The sequence below is a fragment of the Accipiter gentilis genome, chromosome 33 (assembly GCF_929443795.1).
Source record: "Accipiter gentilis chromosome 33, bAccGen1.1, whole genome shotgun sequence".
Classification (NCBI taxonomy): Eukaryota; Metazoa; Chordata; class Aves; order Accipitriformes; family Accipitridae; genus Astur; species Astur gentilis.
In genome coordinates, this window is record NC_064912.1 from 8892007 (window position 1) to 8910685 (window position 18679).

Sequence of the window (18679 nt, forward strand, 5' to 3'; positions counted from 1 at the left end):
ATAAATCAGTCTTAAAGTTTTAACATCATTATCCAGTACAGATTAGACAGGATATGTCATGAGATTTAATGCAACAAAACACTATTTACTACAAAGTGGGAGTTTGAATACAGCAAACCTATACTTCAAACAGTTAATGGCATGATTAAAGGCTGACGAATGATTGTAGCAATACATGCTATCTTTTGTATAAAAAAGATCTTTGAACTAAAAAATAGGTTTTCACAACAATTGAACACCAACACAAAGACTTAATTTGCTGTAGCATTAGGATACAAATCAAAACTTGAAGTTTATTCCAAGGTAGCTTGAATACAGGGCAGTAGTATCACTCCGTCTGTGCAGTTAAATAGCCAGGCTAATTTAAATTGGCTGATGCAGGCTGCTGCATATATGCAGTTACACTGCTTTTAACACCAGAACCAGCTTGCTTATATGCACAGCATTACATTGTGTTCTGTAGACATTCCTCACAGTGCAGAATGTGCAACTTTGGCTCATGACTATCATTAGGTAATTTCTACAAAGCTCAAGCTTTGTCTCTAAGTTTTTTCCTTTTCCCTGACAGTAGGTATTACAATATCATACCAAGATAACATTTTTTGTAGCAGACATACCTAAAAGCAGGACCTAATTACTGTTTATGTACAGTTTTATACCAGCACTCGCCCCATATCCATTCTGTAGCTGATTTGTTCCTTTACAGTAGAGAATACAGCCTGGATACTTTTCTTTCTAAGATATACCATAGTTTATTAATTGTTTTTAATGTTTGATTCCAGACTCTAAAAAGTTTGGTCAGAATTATGTGCTGCACTTGGTTTGCAAACCTAAATTTCAACAGATTTCAATATGGTCAGCCTATCTTTTTTGCCGAGTCTTTCTCCAGGCTGTGTATTTTGAGATATTTGGAGCTGCTTGTCAATCCAAAAACCTTATCAAGGCTTCTGAAATCAGATGAGTGCATTTTTCTCCTGTAATGAAACCATGGTGCTGAACTAGTGACAATACAGTAATTCCCACAGCATCAAGCACAGGCTTATGATCATATAGAAAGAAAGCTGGGCAGTTGGGGAAACAAGGCTTATTGTGATGGAGTGAGTGGACCACCCCGCAAGTGCCCACAGGATCTGGCAGGAACCAAATATCCCTGTAGTTTGCCAGGATTTTAAGGGAATTGAGCCACTTGGCTTTCCACTGCTCATTAATGAAGCTGCGTGGATGAGCAAGAGCTCTGAAACCAGTTAACAGATTTACTGCTGGGACAGGAAAGGAAAGCTAAGGCTTTTTTAAAATTCCTTCTTCTTCACCATTGCTGCTGCCTGGTGCAGTCTCTGCTGTTCATGCTGAGGCTGCCCCTGCCTCTGCAGAGGAGTGCAATCACATCCTCCTACCATACACGTATAAACAAATTGTGAGGGCACCTCAAGGCAACTCAAGAAAAACTGTAGAAGTGTTACCATCTAATAACAGTATGATTCTTCGTGCTGTTGCTGGTTATTAATAGGGAACAAACTGTTTGTGGATAGTAGGTAGAGCTGAATAAGAAATTATTTTCCCATAACAAAACAGTTTTTCAGTAAGTGGTTTTTTTTTCTTTTACCAAACAAATGAAATCTGAAGTTGGACTTGTTTTTGCAAATATTGTGTTAGATCAGGAGAAACATTTTGTTGTGATTTCAAAATTATATAAAATAAGTTGGGTCAGTTTTTAAAAGAGAAATGTTCTATCTTCCACATGTCTCTCTCTTATGGTTACACCTACAAGTACACTTTTGAGGAGGAATGCTACCATAGGTGTATTTCAGTAACAGGGCAGCTCTAAAGATACCAGCATGGATGGGACCTTTAATAGAAGGAAGGTGTCAACCTTTTACCACTACGTTCACTAATTTTTTTCTGAATAGAGCTAAATCATCACTTTGTAGAAGTTAAGTTCGTCACTACTGTGAAGTTCCCTCGTGGTAATTCTTATTATTCAGTCTGTCAAAACATCATGATTTCACTGTGATGAAAATATTGTAAGCACCAGTATTTCTGCACTCAGTGCCAAAGTGACTTGCAGCTGTAGAGACTTGCAAAACCAATGTTAATAAGGTGTAGTTAACCAGGACTGTTTTCTTAGCTGTGTTTCTTACTTAGACCTATCATTTTTACTCAGTCACATCTTTAAAAGTAGTGAAGAAAGTTACCCCAGAAATATACTGTGGAAAATGAATTAGGTATACTTGGTTTTCATCCAGGTGTTCAGTGGCCAACTATGTTGTTACTAGGTGGCTGGTTTACTAATATTGCTGGGGTTTGGTTCTTTGAGTGTTTGTGAAGATGTAAAGAAATATGTTTTCCATTTGCAGATCATCTTTGACTTCTCTTTTGTCTTGTTAAAAGCCCAGAACTCTCCTGAATTATGAATTTCAAGCAAATTAATGATAGTTGTTCTTTCACTGCCTCACTTACTGCACAGTGTCCCTCACTCATACCCAGATGCTTACACAAGACTAAGTCATCACATAGAAGACACAGTTCAAATTACTCATTCAATTGGCCATTTGCACAAAGTAAATTAAGCAAAAGGCCAAACTCTGGCAAAGTGCATTGAACTATATTGAAGAATTATTCCTATTTATAAAGAGACTCCCATTGGAATGGACTCCTAGGGCCTAAAAGGAAAATCTCAGCTTGGTATGCACCTCTATCTAAATCTGAATCATACTAAATTTTAGTCTAACTGGCCATAACTGGTGAATGTTGCGTTTGTTTGCAAGCTTGCTAAACTGCGTGTGATCTGATTCCTTATCTTTTGGGTTTTAGAAATAGGTGAGCAAATGGTACTCTTACGTTGTTTTAGCCACACATAGTTAATGTAATGATGATGGGTAAATTCACCTATATTCGGATGCTATTTAGGAAATGTTCGTAACTGAAGTAGCAATGGTATAATGCAAATTCTGCAGCAGGCAGGGTGCTGGGGAGTGTAAGTCTAACCACTGGGGGGAGCCCAGGCTCAGCTGTGAGCAACTGGGAGGTTTTAAACAGGACTTGCCTTGCCCACTCTGGGGCAACCCACATTTATAACTAACAAAGGTATTGGCCTCAGCAGTGTTGTCTTATACTTGTAAATACTGCTTCAGTCTCAGCAATACTGAATAGGGATTCTCTCAGGAAGTAAAGAAATTTGTCTACAAATACTTCACAAGATCTCAATGTGAAATTTGAAATTTTTCAATTTGAGATTTTGCCTTCTTTTCCTGAAACTGGAAAAAATAGTAAGTGTTACATTTTGGGGAGCAAATAATGATCTATTGGATTATTCAAAATATTTTGCGGTACAAGGGATTGGCTTCAACTAGAAGAAAGTTTAACCAGAAAAATCCCTACCAGCTTTATCACTGACCTCTAGTGTCAAGTTAAATCCTTTATACTTATAAACCAGATATTCTGTGATTGGTATTTGCAAATAGCTGGCTCTACTGAATGGGGGCAACTTTAACCTGAAAGCTGTGGCTGTGCTGATACATTCCTTTTGGCAACCTGACACTGGTGCATTGTCCAGCACGGTTTTCCATATAACCAGCTGCACTGTGCCACTGCCAATTTATGTATTTATTTTTAAAAGACAGAGAATATGAACATCACAAAAAGTCAAAATGCTGTTTGTGCCACAGCTTCAAGCATGAATAGTTAGACCTGATTAGCAATGGTGATGTTGTAAAAAACCTGCAATATTCGCAACCTATCTTATTTTCTGCTGAAGCAAGGAAATACAATTCCAGGCTGCTTCCCAACCTCCCAAGACTTTGAGGAGTCATTCTGGATGTAGTGTTAGTGGTTGCTGTCTACCTTCCTACTACCAGCCCCAAAGAAAGCATTTGAAAAAGCATGCTGGAGCTCACCACACAAAAGCTAGATGTCTGCTGGGCAGAAAATTAGACATACAGGAAAAAAGAAAAACAAGGAAGGTCTTCAGATGCTGAAGAGTGCTTTTGACTATTATTCCCTTAAAAGTTCTAGGTGTAGAAAAGCTTGTGGGTGGCAAATGGAGCAGAAAATAAGAACTGGAAGGAAGCTGCACCAAAACCAGTTTATAGCTAGAGAAAGTGGGTTTTATATCCCAGCCACCAACAATGAGCCTTTGAAAATATCTAAGGCATCAGCTTCTGGTCACAGTCCCAGTAGTTGATGAAGACTAATCATTACATTATCTGTTTATTACCTTGACCTATATCTCAGGCTGTGCAATTGAAACTTGTATCCAGATGTCACAGCTAACAGCTTACTGCATTTTTCAAGCAAAAATGCTTTTTTTGGAGCATTTCCACCCCTCCCTGATTGTGAATTTTGGATTTGCTTTAGTGTGCATCACGGTGACAACAATAATGTAATTGGTTACTGTAGTTATGCTGCGCTCTATCCAATTAAGATGGTGTCATATCTAATTTATGCACTTCTTTCAGAAATCAGGGAATGGGCGTCTCAGCAATTATTAAATACAAATAAGAACCCAATGTGGAAACATGTGATGCACCATGGTCACATGTATGAGTGTGGTGAGATAAGGCATAAGCCCCCAAACATTTTGTTTGTTTGTTTGTTTTGTTCTCTGCATTCTTTTTAGAATACATTGTTCTGTTCACCTAGTTTGATTATTCTTGTCAAGAAGCTGCCAGGGTTATGGGAAATACTCAGGGTTAGAGGAAGGGATGCTAGTAGGATGCTAGCAATAATAAGCTTGTTCACTGTTTGAGAGCCAACAACCTGCCATGAATGTCCCTTAAGCTCAGCTACTATCGTCCTTCTCTGCACCCATGGGAGAGTGAAACCTGTTCTATAGAGTGACCTGAGGATTCATTCCTTCTGTAGCAATGAAATCAATTATCTGGTGCTTGAAGACAGGGAAAATGAAAAAAATTCCATAGGCACAGAATGGAGCCTATTAGTAAATGAGCAGTTATGGGCATAAGGAAAAGAACAAATGAGACAGGCGATGCAGTAACAAAACAGGAGAGGATGGGGGAAGGGCAGGAAAGCAGAATGAGATTTTGCTATAAAAGCCACCTGCAGACACACATACAAAAGAAATGAGAACAAGACAGACAAAAGAAGACTGGGAATTCAAGGGGGGGAAAGGCAAAATTCAGAGCAAAATATAATAATAGCTGAGCACTTTCAGATACTCAGGAGAAAAAAATATGCCCTGAGTTAACTAAAACTGAAAATAACAGCTATGAAAACAGGATAGAACTGAGTGATTATAGAATGAGTGTAAAATTGCTCCCCTCCCATCCATAACTGCACTGCCACCAACAAGCATATTTGCCTCTTTGTTCTTGAGTGTATTATACTCTAATTATCAGACCAGCTTACTCAGCATTGCAAATCCATACTCATGTTCCTACAGGCCTCACCAACAGAAACTGCAGGTGCTATTTCTGAAAAATCCCAGATAGGATGAACTCTGTGGGATTTTAACAACTTGACTATGCCTGTAAACTAATTCCTTTCAGACCAGTTTTTTCTTGGATAAGAAGACTGTTTTCTGTTCATGGTACTGAGCTTCCTGTTGGCATGAAACTCAAATCCTTGGCCTATACACTTGCTCTTGCCTCTCTGCAGCTTGTCACAGTGCAGTTGAACAGATGCTCCCTGAGGTTTTGTGGTGTGCATTTTCCTACACCCATGTAACTTGGGTTTTTTCTCTCTTTGCAGGTATTGTATTGCCATTGCCATTGTCTTTTTATTTAGATTCTTTGCCCCTTCCTTCAGATTTGCATTAAATGTTGTGTTTTGAAAGGACATTCTTATTCATATCCAGCGCATCATTGCATGCAGAGGCATACAAGGATATATTCTGCAACAGCTGGTACCTCAAAATCAGGCTGCACACCCATTAGAAAATGCACTGTTTGTGCACATATAGACAAATACGTAGAATGTGTGGTCCATCCAGTTTAGTAGCCACTCTCTGTCCAGTACTAGATGTGTGACAGGAGGGTGCAAGAGCCCCAACGACATTTATATGCAAAATTGTCTCTGAAAGGTGTGTGCTTGGGCTTATGCCCAAAAACAGCAATGCAGGTTATGCCCCAAAACAGCAATCTTCTTAAACCCTTTGGTTTGCATTAACTGTTATAAACCTGCATGGTCTTTTTCTCCACATAGTCATAAAATGGTGTTTCATCTCTTGTTAAATTAATGGCACTCTGTAGCAACATCTTCCACAGTCTAGTACAAGTCCTGAACTGAAAAGTATTCCTATTATCTAATCTTAATTTCTCTGCCTTGCTATTTAACCGATTTTGTATTTTAGCAGGAACAGATGCTCACAATCCAGTGTCTGTACCATTCATTATGTTATATGGGGTTTTTTCCACTTTTCAAATCTTTTTCTCTTTTCTGAAGTAAATAATTTCCTTTCAATCTTTCTTTATCTGACAATCTTTCCAAGGTTAGATCATTTCTGCTGCCATTTCTCAACATTTGTAGCCTTGCAATGCAGCTTCTGAGATGAGGTTCTACCTTCAGAAACACATGGAGTTGTGTTATTCTGTATACAATGGTATCATAACTCATCCCTATAAGTCTCTGTCCCTTATGATATGCACACTTTTCTGTTTTCTCATCAGTGATGCACAAGTCATGCAAGTAGTTGTATTTTCCCTAAATCTAATAGCTCTGAGCAATACATATTTTTCATGGCAATTTATGCTAGCCAGTTATCTGTTCTGTCTCTGCACCGTATCACAAAAACATTCTTGTAACACAGACAACCTACCCGTCTAATCACCATCACAAAAAGGATCTGAGATGAGTGGGATGGCATTTCATCCAGCAAAAAAATGTTTCTGTTTAATGGAAGTGACAGTCTACAGTGCAAATGCCTGTCATCAAACATACTGTCTTGTGCCTTCCCCTGTCCTATCAAGCAATTGTAGGAGTTAGTCCCATGCTACACTCTTGATTCTCCATGGTGCCACTGAATGCGAGTGTCTCTCAGCATACTGAGGTCTAGTGCTGTATGTTTTCTATTCAGTGTCTACATGATTAACCTCTTGGTCTGTTACTGTATTCCATGGTAGAGGTTGCATGATCTTTCACATATGGATATCCTCAGTGGATTTCTGAGAAGAAGCTTTTTTTCCCCAAAATAGAAAAATGCTGGACACGGGAACACCTCCACTTACACTGTCAGATTCAAAAAGGTATTAAATTCCTTATGACACAATGGTGTTGCGGGCTGTGCTGACAGCATGGAGCACAGGCAAGTGAAGTGTATCCCCTGCTGCAAGCACTTATGAATCAGCAGGGTTTTGTAGTGCTGACCGACACCAAAATTCCTGTTGGTTCAGGTTGAAAATTGGGAAGAGGTAGGACGGCCTAGTAACTGTTAGCACCTTGTTGATCTAATTTGAGACACTGATGAACAAGGTTATTGTGGATGCAGTTTTTATGAGAAAGCATTACAGTCGGGAGATTCATGAGCTGATGTTCAGAGACAATGTCGCTCATCTAGACATGGGAAAGAAAGTCAATAAGCCAGGTCACAAAATCCATGGTGCTCTGCCCTTGGTGCATATCTTAGGAGGAACTGACTTTTCTCTGGCAGGAGAGGTAAACTACAGAGATGTATCAGTGAGCTGTGTAGTCAAGAGTACTGCTGTTGCTCAAGCAATGCCCTGTGCCTATTGTTCAATGGCAAAATTCCCAAGTACCATTCCAGTGTGGTGGAATTCTGTGCTGCTGTCAGATGAAGGTGATGCTATCTACACACACTCATAAAACAAGATGGACTCTTCATTCACAATATTTTTATCTGAAGTGCAGATGAGGACAGCACTAATTTTGCAATACAAATCCTTCCCTCTCCACTCCTTTAATTTTCTATCTCCATCCTTCAGGCACTTACCTATGTGAATGTCAGAGTTTATATTTCTCTGAATAATGATTTTAGGGGGGGTTGAAGCATAAAAGAAGGAAAATTAGTAGCAATGTGACCAAAGAGGTGCCGGGCTCCACTGCCATCTGAGTCCAACCAGGGAAGTGCACGCAATGTTCCTGTAAAGGGGCCTTTTTCTTCCTGAATGTGCTGCTGCCACTTTATGTTTAAATCTATGGGAAATATTTATATATATAAGAATCCTATGCCTATGAGCTCTTCTGAACTCGGTGTGACAGGTTACAAATGAGGAAAGAGACAACTGCACCTTTGTGTATCATTTAAATTCAAGAGCTGGTGACTGAAGCTTCCCATTGTCTTCTAGATGAAGTCTGGTGCTGTGGGGAGCTGAATTCTCTGTGATCGCAGCGATTCAGGAGATGGGGCCTTCATTATGTTTCAGGTTTGGGCTCCTTGTTTCTGGTTAGACTCCAAGTGCGTAGGAGCAGAGTTCTGTGAAATCAGTTGGCTTTTTTACTGCCATCCAAGGAGGGTGGGAGTGGGATTTCACTGGCCTGGTGACTAAACTGGCTGGAAGACTTTATCTTCTGCTTTTCATTTCCCTCGGGCTCCATGCTGTACCATCACACTCACATTCTTGTAATATTTTCTGCGTTCTTGCTTTGCAAAAGCACCACAGTCTGAGGTTGGTTTTCCATGTAGACTTTTATTATGTGACACCATATTTCCTTTTATGAAGGTTATTTTTGTGTCCTCTGAAGGTTTGCTTTTCCTTCATAATTACTCACAACCTGACAGACTTATAATCCTCTGATAGGATTTGTGACATTGTAATCTTCTCTATAGCAACCCATTGTGGCTTCACAAACAGAGGATTATAACCTTTAAGAAGGCAATAAGTAGATGAACTCTTGAGATATCAAGACCCTACATTCATATCAATTTCCAGTCCTTGAGTTGTGGGAGGGCAGGGAGCAGTGCTGTGTTCTCACTCCCACCCACATTTCTGGTTTTCTTCATCTTCTTTTGCCTCAAGTAGCAGAATTGAGAAATTAATTAAACCCACCAGATATACACACTTTGAGCACTGCAAATATCCTTAGCTATGCAAATTAAGAACAGATAAATTCAGCAAATTTTACTTACACATCAGAATTTTTTTCTCACAGAAGAATGTTCTTTACACTTTCCCATAAGGTATCAGTTGTTTTACAAGTCAAACACTTCTGTACCTTTTCACAGAAATAAAAAGAGTCTGCTAAGATGTACCAGCCGGCTCAGATTCTTTGTTTTGCCTGTTTTGTCTTTCAATTAAATCACTTTTCTTCCAACAATTAATGTACTTTTACTTAATGGGAATGTGCCTGTCATTAAAATATTTATTCTAAATGTTTATATGCCTTGTTTATCATTTTCTCTTCCCATAGTGGTTATTGATGACCAATAAGTGTAAATTTTTATGCAGCTTGAATATATTAAAAATTCCCTTACTTCAGGCATTCCACTAGTTTGTCTGTTAGCTGTCCCAATATACCAACTCTTTAGAAGGAAAAGATTAGACAGTATAAAAACTATAAAGCAAACATGTTACCAGCTTCATGTCTTTGTTATTTGCTGTTATGTCTAAGCAGTAACTTAGTGGTCCCCTGCCTATAGCTTGTAGGTGACAAATTGCCTGCAGGATTCTCACATTGCTCATGGGCAAAGGCAACAGAAGAGTTAAGGTTTAAGGCTGAGATAGAGTTAAAATTGGAAGGAAGTTGCTCAATGTTGTTCCCCTTCAGTCATCAAAGGTTGAGGACCATTTCACTAGCTAATCATCCAGCTAATGTGGGGTTTGAGAAGTATTTTACTTAAATATGTATCTCACCTGAGTGTATGCCAGTGGCATTTTCTGTCCTTATATACCTGGCCCAGCAATGGAGAAAAGCATGTTTTTTACTTTCTGGCATAATTTAGTTTATTCTTTTAGAGTCTCTCTAGAGATGAAAATGTATCAGTGTGCTACAGCGAAGCTGTAATATCAAGTTATGGATCTCTTTCCCCATCCACACGTGCAAGTTTTATTAACATAGGTGCCATTTTTGTTTTGTTAGTCTGTGCTAAGTAAACAAAAAGCAGAGAAAGAACTCAGAAGGTCAGTGAAGAATTAGAGTTCTATTCTCAGAGAAATAGCCATAATTTGTTATCTTTTAGAATAGCAGAGAACAAAATGTAGTGATTATGGAGTAGGATGCATCTTATCTTGTTGCATAGAATCACAGAAAATAAAAATGACTGGCTTTTCAAAAGATTACCTCATTTATCCCATATTCCTCTCAGGAAGGATTAGCTATACCCTAGATAGATGATAGCCATGTTTTTAAAAAGACTCCAGTGAGAGGCTCCACAGCCTACCTGCACAATCTGGTCCAGTTCTAATGCTATTCTGGTGGTATCTTCACCATTAGAGAATTTGTCCTATTATCTGTTTTACATTTCCTTTAAGGCAGTTTAAGTCCAGTAGTTCTCTTATCCTCCAAGGGTATGGAGAGCAGATGATTACTATCCCTTGTGCTGCATCTTTTTATGTATTTTGAAGTCTCAGCACTACAGATCAGGAATGTTTTCTATCTTATCATATAGAATGATTAGAGGTCTCAGAAATCCAGCCTTTCTGAACACATCTTTCCTGAGGTTTGGCATCTCATATCTTCTCATATGTCTCATATCTTGCAGGATGTCTACTTATTTATGCACCCTAGCATGCCATTTCATCTCTGGCATCATCACGGTGGTGTTGATATGTTTCTGCCTTCGATCCCCTAAAGCCTAGAAATCTTTTCATGTCAGACTGCTCTGACATAAAACCTTGCATCTCATTTAATAGGGAAGCACCTTGTTTTTTTCATACCATTTTTCCAGCTTTTTAGGATCTTTTGATCTAACCTTCAAGGCCTTTGAGACCCCTTCCAACTTGGTTTGTCCACAAATTTAGTAAATGTATGTACACTCTGTCCTATCGCCCTCCTCATTAATAAAAATATTGTGCAATATTGGAGACAGAATAAATCCTTGCAGAACTCTGTTCAGTATATCCTTCCATTTCAAAAAATACAGATCACTGGGCACTGTTCTCTGAATGCAGGTCATTTTGCACTTACCTTCTAGAAACAGCTTCTGAAATCTTATTAAAAATCAAGTTTTATTATATCTATAGCTTTCCCCCATCCAAAGGGCCTGTTACATTGTCATGGAAGGAAATTGCTTAGGTTTAGCTCCATCCGTTCTTGACAAATCTTTAGTAGTTGTTATTCATGACCATGTTTTGGCTAGATGCTGTAAGAAGTTTGATAAATTAACTGTTGATTTCTATTCCTTTCTCCCTTCCTTTCCCCTGTCCTTTAATTCATTAATTAAATTATTACTAAATTATTTTAATTGTGTTCTTTCTCCTCTTTTAAGGCTTGACAGCCCACCTTTGTTTTTGACAGTTTTACAGAACTTCATCCATTGGGTGAGTTCTTAAAGTTAATGGCACTTAGAGGACTCGGGTCCTTTCTCTAGGTGTGCAGGATGAATCCTTCTGGGCCATCAGGTAGAAACATGTTATAATTTTTCCAAGTGCTCTTGAAAACTGCCCTTCCTGTCCTCAGGTGTGACCACTCCCTTTTTCTGATGCTGATTTGGGTTAGTTTCTTGAAACTATTGTCTTTTTTAGTGAATACTGAGGCACTGTCTTCTAAAAGGGACAATTTGATTCTTTGAATCTTCAGATACTAGCTTTTAGTAACTATAAATTAAAGAAAAATGAAGTCTTTTGGAGCCCTATATATGGTTGTCTCTTAACACCAAGCCTTATATATGCAAGCATTTATATGAGCCACAGTAATTGGGATTGGCCCTTTATGTAGAATAACAGCTTAACATTTACCTGGTTAGTTATGATGCGTTCCACATTATTATTTCAATAATAGCTAGATTCAAATTATCTTCTGTTTAGATAAAGTTGTTTTATCCCAATGCATGCACAAGAGTTTCAGCGGAAAAAATTAGGTGAGACAGAAGATCAGCCGAATAGCTTCTTTTGAAAAAGAAGATGCTGTCTTTGGGGGGAGGGAGGAAGGGTGGCATATTCTTAACTTCTCTCTTATTTTTAGCCCATCTCATTTTCTTTAGGCCTCTGAAGTGAAACTTGAAATATAATATTGCAAGCAAATAGACTAAGTGTATCTTATAAGAGTAAATATAAAGTTGGTAAGTGTCCAACTCATTTCCTTTAAAGTAAATCACTTCTAACCATGCAGCTTAAGAAAGAGGTTATCATGTCACCTTGCAGATAGGTGGTCTGGCTAAAGTTATGTATCCTGTTTACAGAACTTGACATTCTCACCAGAAAGAAAACATACTTAAAAACCTCTATGATTTGAGAAGAGGCATGCATTGTCAGCTTACAAGGTTCACTGGTCTTTTTAGTCACAGCAATGTTACCAGTGTGTGGCAGATGTTTAGGTTATAATTCCTGCTACCTACTTGACACTGGCCACAAACCAGTTACTTGTAATTTTCTCATTACTTACAAATGTTTCCTAGTGTAGCTACTGACAACATTTCAGCAAGAGGTGAAATAACTGTTTGTTTCATGCTTAGGCAGTAGAGATGCGAAGAAAGATAAAATGAAAAAATAGATTTTAAAAAATACTGTCTTTTTTGCACTTAAAACTGTGAATTTCAGAAACTATCCTGAGAAACAGGAGAAGAATATCTGTCCATTTTTTTCCTGGAATTATTGCCCAGGTATCTACTAGGGGAAGGGACTTATTCCTAGTTTTTTTAGTTGATTTTAAATTGCAGTTTTGTAAGGAAATGAACATAATATCACCAGAAGCCTATTTAATTTTAGGATTCTAAATATCTTAAGGATTATTCAAAGGTATACTGAGTGACTTCAGCCTCCTGGTATTTGATCCTCTCTGCTGATAATGTACATACCAACCTATTGAAGGAACTGCCAAGTAGATATGAGAGTGGAGGAAAGGGAGGACAGAGAACATCTTTCCATAATTAGGACATAGGCAATCCTGTATCAACAGGAACATTATTTTCCTTTTTAGCATTTCAATAATGTTCCCATTTTATTTTGAACCTTTGGACTTAAAAGGCAACTGTGATAGCTGCTGTCTCAACCCTCATGTTATTTTAAGAACCTCTTATGTGTAATTTCTGTGATCAATAACGTCCATGCACATACACTGACGTGCAGCATAAAGATGTCCTACTTCTATTTTTGCATTTTAACGGCCTTTTGTAGAGTGGTAGCTCTACTCTTAATGGGACAGTGGTGAACACATGTTTCAATAAATGAGAAAATACTATTTTTTTGAAGAAGCAAATTTCAATGGCATTTAAAAGACTTAAGCCACCTGAACAGAGGTTGAGATTATCCAACCTCTTACAACCTTTTCGTCAAAATGCAAATATTTTCTTCTAGTCTTTACTGAAAGTAGCTATCAAAATAACTGCAGTAGACTAGGCATGGGTCACTCTGTTCCTCTGAGAATTAGACATAATGGGCTACATTATCATAGGCAAGTTGCTCAGTCAAGAATACTCTTCAAGATATGCAGCTGACATGAAGGGAAAGCAGGAAAAAGCCTCCACCTGTCCAGTGGTGGAAATCAGAATGGATTAGTCATGTAAGGCTGAGCATGTGAGCTTGTGTAAACTGTTGTGCTATGAGCTGTAGATGTACTACACCTCCTTTTTAGCGTGTATGTACATGAATACTGTTGTTATCAGTGCTGCAAGTACTACAGCTGGGATCATTTTGTTGGATCAGTGTCCCAAGGGCGCACACTCATGGCTTATGCACCATCCTCTTTCATCCTGCCATGCCAGAGGTATATCTGAGACCTGCAGTTCTTCCTGCCAGAGAATTGTACTGTGTTGCCAGGTTTCTCTCAGAGGCTTTTCCTTTTTTATTGCTTATTTCTGTTCTACATTATCCTAAGTTAGACCTTTTTCTGTGTCTTCCTCCTCCCTATAATCTGTGCAGGGAATGACCGCTTGGTTGTGTGGCATCTTCAGCCAAGTATGCTCTTGAAGTTTATAGCTGTCTGTGCTACATTTCCCTGAAAAATATCTGCACTGCAGGTGTCTATACTATCTCAGAGAGGCAGGAATAAGATATGGACCCATGAAATCCTCTCTAGCCTAACTCTTTGGTTTCCACCTTATGTCTGGAGAGCCAAGATAACTGGCTCTGGAGCCATCCTCATGCCCTGCTCTGTCTCAGTGCCCAGATGCATTGTTGGTGTTAGGCGAGGTCTCTGCCAGGCGCCGCAGGTGCCCTGACCCGAGCAGAGGTACGCTGACTCCAGAGCAGCCTCTGGCACTACCACTGGGACAGACTCCCAGGCTTGTGAGGGGCCAGCACAGCTGGAGGTAACTCTGCAGTCTCTTCAGAGACGTAGCTGTAGCCAAAAAGGCAAGACAGAGAGAGAAAACAGTGTCAGCAGTCCTGTCCTCTTCCTGTCAGCTTATCTGGGGGGGCTGTTGCTCACCCTACCTCAGCACAGATTACAAGTACCTTCTCACCCCAACCCAGCACCCTCCACCATTGAAGGCATATGCAGAAGGGCCTTAACATCCTGCCTGCCAATACCACCCGTGCTGGAAAGGTGGCCAGGGAAGGTCTTCTGGATCCCTCATTCCATCCCAAACATTTTATCTTGTTCTTTTTCATGGCTGCGTTTAAGGAGACTATTACAGCAGAAGGAAGATATGTACTGTTGTCTCTACATACCACACAGGCTGCTCCTCCTCTGAGAAGGTAAGAAATATATATACCAGCACTTTTTGCTTCTGAAGAAGAATGACAATGCCAACTAGCCTGATGCTGCAGGAATGGGAGTATTTCCATTGGCAGTTGTGTCCAGAATGGTCACACCAGACACACTTCTCATCCACTTTCTTTTCTCCTTTATCCTCACTTTCATGTTTCTGGTTTAAGAAGACAAAGTTTACAGGCATGTGCCACCCTTCTGTGGCATAACAACAAGAAAAAGAGAGGAAGATGATTATTCTTTTTTAATTGCTGCTAAGCCAATTTGAAATAAAATTTGTCCAGCTCTTATGATTAAAATATGAATTCCCATAGTGTGAGTCTACAGCAAAGAAACTGGCCTCCATAAACTATTTGTTGGACAGTTTATTTTCTTTTTTTTGAAATTTAAAAAAAAATATTAATTAATGAAGTCTCTCAGCTCCTAGGTTATTCCTTTTATGGCATCTATTTGCTTACGATTCTGTTCTTTCTTCTCTTACTCATTACAAATTGGTGCATTCTATAATTTGTAAGTTGAGGCAAAAGTATGAAAATGTAGATCTGATATTTTGAAAACTATCTTATTTAGGGTGAGATTTTGATCAGTGCTCAGGCTAGCCTTTACTTTGTTCCCAGTGAAACTGAGACTCTTCAGCAATAGCAGAATCAGGCAAATTTAGAACATTTCCAAAGCTGTGTCTGAACGTATTTTATGAACACCTACTTTAATGGATTTAGGCCAATATTTAGAAACTGAATTGCAGTAATTCAGCGTATCTTCTGTAGTGATAGCTCATCACTGTTTAATTTACAAATGTGGTGCTGACAAATTAGATTCACAGGACCATTTATATCCTCAACACAGTGTATGTCAGTGTGTTTATTTGCATTCCTCATTGCCAGTGTGCCCTAACCTCACTGAGAAGCCCCATACCTTGCTGAGAACCTCTTACCCCATTCATTTCTTCTGACCTTCCTGATGAGACCAGCTTCTACTTTGTTTCTCTTTCAGAGCTGTGTTTTATAATGCGGTCACTGTAAAGTGACTGAGATCAACAACCCTTTTCACAAAATACACTGAATAAAAATGAGTTGTTAAATTAATTCTTAGTCCCTTGCAAATGAACATGGGTTATGTTTGCACTGATGCCTTGGAGGTGGGGTGGTTGTTATCCCATGACAGTTCCCTGAGGTCTGGTTCTGTCTTTCGTTAAACAGTAGGAAAGTTATTTTGAGTCTGGTACACAACCGCTTGCGCTAGTATCTGTATTCATGTAGTATTATCTTTTCTAAATGAGGCAATGTACTAATGACTGACATTTCTGGCGTAAGGATTTTACTTCATTTATTTGGCTACAATCCAAGTAAAAAGCTGTTGTCTCACAGTCCTTCACCTTTCAGCAGGGTAAGTTGGACCTTCTCTCTCTTGATAAATTGATACTCAGAAATAGAGGGTGTTGGGTTTCAATAATTTGTTACAATGCCACTACATCAAATGTAAGTTCCTTTAAGAACCACGATTAGCTAATAAAAAATGATGAATGGGGAACTGGGACAGTTTATTTAGCAATTATGCTAATTAACAGTGCTGTTGAACCCAAGTGCATCTTGGCATGAGAACAACACCCAGGACAGATTTTGAGTGCCTGCCCAATGCTACCTGCCTAAAGTAAAATGTGTCAGAAGGCAGGCTGAATGGGGGACACAATTTATGTCCCTTTATAATATGACCATTTTTGTAATTTCTCTCTCCTTATTAGCTGGACTGTTGTCACCCATTGGTCTTTCACAGTGCAGTTCTTCATCTCAAAAATAAAATACAGGCCCAAAAAGGAAAGTAAAATTCACGCTTCTATTCTCACACATTTCTAGTTATAACCTATTACTCTGCATACATTATTTTTAATGAATTGTGGAATGCCTCTTTAGCTTTCTCAGAACGTCTTCCAAGAACAAGGCTTTGTGGACTCCTGCCAGGAACACACATGTATGATTTGTATGCTGTCCTTTTCTTTTCTTGTTGGTAGCAAAACTGTTTTGGCAACAGCCTTCCTACACTTCCTTCAATTGCATCTTGCTCTAAAACTTTTAGAAGGCAAAGCCTCAACTTTCTCTGCCTTAATGTCAAATCCAGTCAGATGCTGAGGGCCCCAGTTTTCTGTGGGCTTTCATTTATCACAGCTTAAATGAACAACCTCTGGAAGAACTGAAATTCTAGGCACAGCACTATCAACAGGAGCTAGGCATGGGGTCAGGTTTTCAACCCCAAGACTGTTACCTGCCTGGAAGGCTTTTCTTGTGAGCAAGAAGCTTCCTGCACAGATGACTGGAGCTATGAACTCTTTCAATGTTGCATAGATTATTATGAAATCTTTGCCATGCTATCTTACTATTATTTATTTATTTATTCCTGATGTGTTAAGAATTTGCCCGGCAGAAAAAGGCACAGTCCCTGCCCCAAGGGGAGCCTGCTGGAAGCTCTGATATTTGGATGCCTGTGAACTTCCTCTTTGGCCAAAGGCTATGTCCTTGTATTAATTCTGTCAGAACTATTGCTTCTCAGAGCGTGTTACTGTAAATAATCTCTGCTTACAATAATGGATCATTACTCAAACTTCCCACAGAAACTCAATATGCTGCAAATGCGTTTCCCTTTGTCTTTATTACATTTCACCTCCAACTTTAATCAATGCTACTTCAGGAAAATTCTCTCTGTATTATATATTTACAGCGAGAAATACTGTGGTTAATAGTTCCTTTCCAGTATAATTAAAGATAAATCACATAGCAATCTTTTAATCTTCCCTTCTGTATCTTAATTATGGATTTTTGGACCATGTTCTAATCTTTTATATAATATTTCTATGACCTATTAAACAACTGTCAATGTTTCACCCAAGGGTGATTCTTGCTGATAGTTATAGTGATCCCTTTGCTTCATTGGTAGAGTAACTTGCCTCTCTTTCTTTCTGTTTCCAAAAAGAAAACAAGTAGACATTTAGTTAAACAGTAGTAGTGGACTCAAAGTCCAGTACCTCAATTCCTGACTATATCACGATGGCCTTGTGTACTCCTGGTGAAGTCACCAAAAGACTTGCAATGTAAACAGCGCATTTAGTATATTGTTTTTTGGAAACACTCATATACTTCTGCCAGTGTTTTTTGCATTTGCAGATGAAGAATTGTTATAATAAAACAACATTTTTTCATTTTAACTGCTCTGTACAGACTTTGTGACAGTTAGCGTTTGCTCATTCACTGGCCTGCCAGAATGGATTCATGCATGGTTAGAAAACTATGTATTATCATGAGGCAGCTTAGTAGGAATGTTTCAGTTTTCAATGGCAAGAAATGGGTGAAATGTATGATGATATCCTACAGCCTTGGTTTATCAAATAGTTGGAAACAAAAATCAAGTTAGTCAAAACTTTATAAGTAAGGAAACAGCAATGATGTTTGCAAGACGGAGGGGTCTGCCGTTCTAATACAGCACATTTAGTATTGAGCCTTTCCACATCCAATACAATCCACACACAATACAATTTTGTAGCCAGCAACACAGATGCCTGTATTAGAACTTGTGTTCTTAACGCACAGGAAGTATATGGACAAGTAACCCCCCATTTGATTTCAGCAGAGAGATCTTTCTGATTAAATTCCATATCTGGGAGAATAACTTATATCCACAGAGAATCACTAATGATGTTGTATCCTCTAGTGCTTAGGGGAATTCACATCAAAAAAAAAACCAAATAAATGAAAAAAACTTTGAAACAGAGTTTGCCTTTTGTTAAATACTAGTTGTCCTTGCAATTTAGAGTGAGCAACTGAGTATAAAAATTAGAGAACATTATATACACAGAAACAGGATAGGGCATCAGAACAGGTTTTCTTCTGAATACTCCATCTGACCTATGCTGGGATTACTAAATGCTCATTAATCCTAAACCTTGCAGAAAATTGTAGGGAAAAAAAAGTTT

The 18679-nt window shown here is 38.7% G+C and overlaps 1 protein-coding gene across 1 annotated transcript in view; it reads right to left on the reverse strand.

Moving 5' to 3' along the window:
- Positions 1–18679, reverse strand: part of SHISA9 (shisa family member 9) — a 197910-nt gene that overhangs the window by 23492 nt on the left and 155739 nt on the right. The window lies entirely within an intron of this gene.